Raw genomic sequence first — 6,312 nt, 5'->3', positions numbered from 1 at the left:
GGGGCTACCAACCAGCCCCAATCCTAACACTAGTCCATTCACGGTCAGCAGCTTTTCCTGAACTCAAGCTCCATCTCGGGGGCACCTACCAAAGGCACAAATTTCACATGTTTCAGAGGGGTAGCCGTGTTAGTCTGTATCAGCAAAAACAACGAGGAGTCCTTGTGGCACCTTAGAAACTAACCAATTAATTTGGGCATAAGCTTTCGTGGGCTAAAACCCACTTCATCAGATGCATGGAGTGAAAAATATAGTATTGAAATACATGATATTTCACTGTTTATTTTACTCATCTCCCTTAGGGGCTGATTTATTTGTTCCCAGATGCTTGATGTCAGTCAGAACTGTTTTTCCTAAAGGAATTCTTGCAGATCTCGGTGTATTTCCCAGAAAGGATATGCATGCTTATGCAGAAATTTAGAAGGGGAATTCCAGGCTTTTCTGGCTGCCTGGACCTCAGACATGATTTCCCAATGTCATAAGAGCTTCTCTGGCAGTTAAGTTGAAGCTGTCCTGGTTAGCTTTGCTGGTGCAATAGCACTATCTTGTTCTTGTGATATATAATACAGTGCCCCCGGGGCCTGGTGGTGCTTGAGAAAGTGTCATTTGGAGGAGGTAGAGCAGAATTCCTCTAGTGCCTTCTTTATTGTCACAAGGCGGCTGACTCTTTAAGGGGATATGAGTTTCAGCCTCACCTGTGACACAGCCACGCCCTCCTCCTCAGGTGGGAAAAATTACGGTCATGTGACCCAATCAGGCTTCTGGTTGTAGATAAGACAGGCCTGGGAGAACCTGTTGATATAGAAGGGATGGGAGTTGTTGCTTGGTAAAAAGTAGTAACGTGGGTTTACTGATGGCTTCTCTGACACAGACAGGAAATGGCCCAAGGAGAGTTTTGGATCCTCTCCGGGGGGAAGAAAGGACTCTAGGTACTGGCAGGAAGGCCCAAGAGGGACTGATTGAAGAGTAGCTAGCATGGGTTGGGACATGCTGCTTGATGGAGAGTGTTGATAAATTGTATAGTCAATTGCATGACCACATGTTGGTTTGTTGTATGACTATGTAATATACTCAAGAGACCAAATAGCCAGTGTCAGTCAGGTGTATTAATATGGTACAAGGAAAAAAAGTTCTACATGATACCAGTCTCTGAAGAGCAGTCCTGTGCAGTGACGTTACATTCACCTTATCCAGAAGGTGTGCTCCCCAAGTTACACATTTCAGCTGGTATTAGTTATATGATTTTACAAGTGACACATTTCTTTACATGTCACTAAAATCTAACCTATCAGTTTGTTCCAGTTCTCCTAACCTGTTCTGTTTCTCCTTGGATACTAGCATTCCAGGTGGTGGTCCATGAAGCTACTTCCTCGTCTTCTATAGAATGAGCATAGTTTGACTTACTTGGGGGAGCAGTGCTAGTCAGGCCAATGGGACTGAGGGGGGGATTCTGCACCTGCTTGCAGTTTTGGGGGTGCAATGCCCCTCCTGTGCCCCACAAACTATGCCCATGATTCTTGATTAATTGTTTTGGCATGTTTCCTATCTGCTTATGCCAAATCCTTACTTGAGCAAATGCAAGAAGTTATGGAATACTTGGCATATGTGAACAGGATTATGGTATAGGCCATTTTAGGCTATATCACTTACAAGATTTGTTCTCAAGGGTATTGGTGCTTGATGGACACTAATGTATAGTATATCTATGGTGCAGATAATGCATGTTATTAATATGGTCTATATTTATATGCTAGCCAACATATATTGCTCAACGGGAGCAGACTGGGACTGAAGAGGAGCCCCAGGATGTATTGAAGATGCCAGAGCGGAGTATGAACTCCTGTGTTGTGCTGGAGTTCATTTTGGGACTTTGTGGATTGCTTTGAATAGTTATGATAACAACCAGCCCCAGGCAGTGGTATTATTGGTAATAAGAGAGCCTCTAGTGGAGTTTTCAAGGAACCTGAGGGGGAACTGAGGCAGGGTTTCTGCAGGACCAAACTAGGTCACAGTAGAACCCTGTTACCTTTCTTATAAAGCTGGGAATGCTTTCAGTTACTACTAGTTCCATATATGGTATTTACCTGGTCTATTGTATCTCTGATCTTTGAGCAGAGATAGGCAGAAGAGGCCATGCTTTGTTATGTGTCTTATAAAGTCTCAGCAGCTGGATTTTTGACTTTGGAAAACCCAAGTCAGTGGTGGTTGGGACGTGGATTCCATTTGATTGAAGCCACCAATGTTCAACAGGGTTCAAATGACAGATTCCAGTTTGGGCCTAGCTCTCTAGCTCCATTTCCAGCAATGTCCAGCAATGTCCTTCAAGACAACTCTTTTAGGAATGGTAGCTCGAGCTAAGGCTGCTGTTTTTAGTCTTTTCTAACCGGTAAGACTCAACTCCCTAAATAAACTAAACGTCTCATATCCATGAAGAATTTCTCTGCACCATGGAACATTTAACATTTCTGATGGGTCTAGCTCCCCCCTCTTTTTTTCTGGATTATTTTCTTTTCTTAAATAAGTATAATCATTTCTGAGGGGTGGTGGGGTGAAATTACCACTAGTAAAGAGTGCTTTGCCTATTGATGTTCTGGAAAGGTGGGCAGAGCCCATCTAAATTAAAGGCCTGCCCCCTCACCAGAGGGAGGGACCACAGAACCAGATACAACTAATTTCTTGGGACAGCAAATGGAACAAAAAAAAAAACGGGATGGGAGTGAGGGTCAAAACCAGGGCACCGGATGGAGACACTGAGCAGAAAACCCCACACAGCACCTACTGTTCTATGAAGGAGTCAGTAGATGCCAGAATGAGGTTCTCTGTTGTACTAATCTGAAGATAACCAGAGAGCTGCCCCACCAACATGCTTAAACCTTAACCTGAAAAGGGCCTTTAATACTTGTTTAATCTCCTTTGCCCAGTTAGTCCTTCATGACATTGATAACTCATACTTACATGGCTTCCATAACCATAGTATCTGTACCTCACAATCCTTAATATAGCTATCCACCTGCTTGTGAGGTAGGGTAGTGCCATTATCCCTATGACTGTAAGAGGCTAAATGACTTAGTTTAGATCACAGGCAAAAGTCTGTAGAGAAACAGAGAACTGAGCCCATATCTCCCAAGTCATAGGGTAATGCTGTAACCACTGGAACAACCTTTCTGCCGCTGGTGAGAATAACAAAGTGCTAATGGTGATGGCTCTCTGATGTGGACAACTGTCCAATGAGCGCTGGGCTGAGAGTAGTAGATCAGTTCACATGGGATATGATAACACAGGGTTTCTCAAACAGGGGAATGGTGGGGCTCAGGAGGGATAGCTCAGTGGTTTGAGCATTGGCCTGCTAAACCCAGGGTTGTGAGTTCAATCCTTGAGAAGGCCACTTAGGGATCTGGGGCAAAAAAAAAAAAAAAAAATTGGTCCTGCTAGTGAAGGCAGGGGGCTGGACTTGATGACCTTTCAAGGTCCCTTCCAGTTCTAGGAGATTGGTATATCTCCAATTATTACCTAAACCCACATATGACCCCCACTGCCCAGGACGGCGGGGGGAAGAAGACAACAAGAAAGCCTGAGCCCCACCACTCCTGGCAGGGGGGCCAAGCTGAAGCCCAAGGGTTTCAGCCCTGGCCAGGGGGCTTGTAACCTGAGCCCTGAAGCCCTCAAGCTTCTGCTTTGGCCCCAGGTGGTGGGGCTCAGGCTTCAGCCCCAGGCCCCAGCAAGTCTAAGCTAGTCCTGACGACCACTTTTTGAGAACCGCTGGCATAGCTCCATTAAAGACAACAAAACTGCACTGACTTGACTTTCAGCCATACACTTGACATAGGATAATTATATGTGCAGAGAGGGCAGCAGCACAAAGGTTGTTTTCTCACCTTCAGGCTTGGCTAAAAAGAGAGTCTTTTCCAGGAAGTCAGAAGATGAAATGATTCATGATTTTACCTTTCTGATATCCTGTATCAGAGCAGCCATGATTCACTACAATAAAAAAAAACCAACCCTATAACTGAGAGCAGTATGAATAACAGCTCTGATTGTTTTTGTTCATAGTTCTGCACAAATCAATAGTAACCAGAAAAACATACATTCTGTTGTCACATACATTCTGGATTCACAAACATATATAATTAAACTCCCAGTTATACTGAATTTCCACAGATATAAAGGTCTGAGAAATAAGGTCATGTTCCCTTAAAATATTAATACAAACTTATTACCATTTGCCAAAACATTGAGCCCTTTATATAAATTCAACACTATTCACTGACTTCCAGTTTCTAACAATTGCTCTTTTGTCACTATCACTACCCGAGGCCTGAATGCTTCACAAGTCTCATTGATCCCTGAAATGCTCTCTGTATCCCTTATTCCAAAAAGTGTTGATTTCTATTAACTATCATATGCATGTATCAATACATCATAAAGATAAACACCAACCCTTGCTAGTATATTTAGACGTGTTGGAAACTGACAACAGAAAGAATTGAACTGTTCTGCTTTATGCAGTGATGTTGGATATGTTTCTGGATTTCTTAGGTTGCTTGTTCCAGGATCTGAAGACATTGTTTCTGAATGATTTAGTTATCAATATGGTATCATATGAAAATCAATTCCAACTAACAAAACTTGTCAGAGAATATAATCAAGGTCATGACACCGCTGTTACTGCTTATAAGGAGGCAGAAAAATGGTATTTACACAAAGCCCAGCTGACCAGGCACCAGTTCCAAGAAAAAAGATTGTGCAACAGGCACTTTTATTACCACAGATTCTTCATTCTGAATTTGTGTGTTGCCATTTAAATATTAAATACTATAACCTATTCCACAGTATTAGTCACCAAAGTACCTGGAATACTGAACATTCAGTTAACATACGAATCAGTGTTTGTCAAATTGTGACGCTAGCCTCGCTGAGGATTCAGACTCTTCCATGAGACTCAAGGAAGCTTATGAAGGAAGCAGGTTTTCTTTTTATTTTAAGACTTGTGGTGGAAATCAGAACTTGCTATGAAGTGTGCAGCACTAAAAATACAGAATGCAGAAGTGTATATAATACAGTATAACCTGGATTTACTAGTCTCCGATTATTCCAAGTTTATGACCCCCTGAGTTGAACTAAATCTCTGCGGTGCTGGCCAGCAATCCTTGCTTGGGAGATTACACTCCAGTTATAAGCATCCTCTCTTCACTGGACTCCAGCTGGCTTGAGGCTAGCTGACTGGCTGCTAAAATTAGGAGAGAAGCCCCTGCAGGTTTTGAGATTACATGTTGGTTGGACCCTTCTGAATACAGATTTCAAAGCCTGCTAGACCTGTTCTCTCTAGACGAGGGGATCCGGAGCCACATGCGGCTCTTCAGAAGTTAATATGCGGTTCCTTGTATAGGCACCGACTCCAGGACTGGAGCTACAGGTGCCAACTTTCCAATGTGCCGGGGGGTGCTCACTGCTCAACCTCTGGCTTTGCCACAGGCCCTGCCCCCACTTCATTCCTTCCCACCCCCTTCCCTGAACCTGCCGTACTGTTGCTCTTCCCTCCTCCCCCCCCCAGAGCCTCCTGCACCCCACAAAACAGCTGATCGGGAGGTGTGGGGAGGCAGGGGGAGGTGCTGATTGGCTGGGCTGCTGGTGGACGGTAGGTGCTGGGAGCTGGGGAAGGAGAAAGCTGATGGGGGGCGGCTGACATATTACTGTGGCTCTTTGGCAATGTACATTGGTAAATTATGGCTCCTTCTCAGGCTCAGGTTGGCCACCCCTGCTCTACACTTTACTGTGTACTAAATACTCAACATAGGTGGCAATATTTGCTGAGCGCAAAGTGGAAATGGCCCAGTTAAAAAGGAAAACGGGAAAGGACATTTTCTACAAATGATTAGGAGATGGAACGGGCCATTTGACACTGCATCCAAACCATGTGGCTGGCCCCATAGCTATAACGGGCTGATCCAAACACTCCTTTACTTTGAGAAAGTTCAGACCTGAAACAGAACTTCCTGGTTCGAGCACTGATTTAGGGTGTTCTTAAATGCAACTGTCAGCTCCTGGAAGAATTATTATGTTGATCTAGCTACCACCAATTAGAGAGGTGGATTACCTACACTGAGGGAAAACCCCTTCAGTTCCATGTAGGAAGTGTCTACGCTGTGGCGCTGCGGCTGTGCCACCGTAGTATAGGCAAGGCCTTAGTAAAAGGACACTGTCAACTTAGAATTAAAGTTTTAATAAACATTCCTGTGAGTGCTCCAATCTTTGCAACGTTAAGAGCCTCAAAATGAAAAGTGGCTATAAACAAAAGTGAAAATGTCTGTTGAT

General features: G+C 44.0%; 1 protein-coding gene across 1 annotated transcript in view; it reads left to right on the top strand.

Annotated features, from left to right (window-relative positions):
* The window catches only part of ZDHHC7 (zinc finger DHHC-type palmitoyltransferase 7), a 50,400-nt gene that overhangs the window by 2,307 nt on the left and 41,781 nt on the right, over positions 1–6,312 (top strand). The window lies entirely within an intron of this gene.

This window comes from Mauremys mutica, chromosome 14 (genome assembly GCF_020497125.1).
Source record: "Mauremys mutica isolate MM-2020 ecotype Southern chromosome 14, ASM2049712v1, whole genome shotgun sequence".
NCBI lineage: Eukaryota > Metazoa > Chordata > Testudines > Geoemydidae > Mauremys > Mauremys mutica.
The sequence above is the reverse complement of the archived record's forward strand: the minus strand, read 5'-3'. Positions and strand labels throughout refer to the sequence as shown.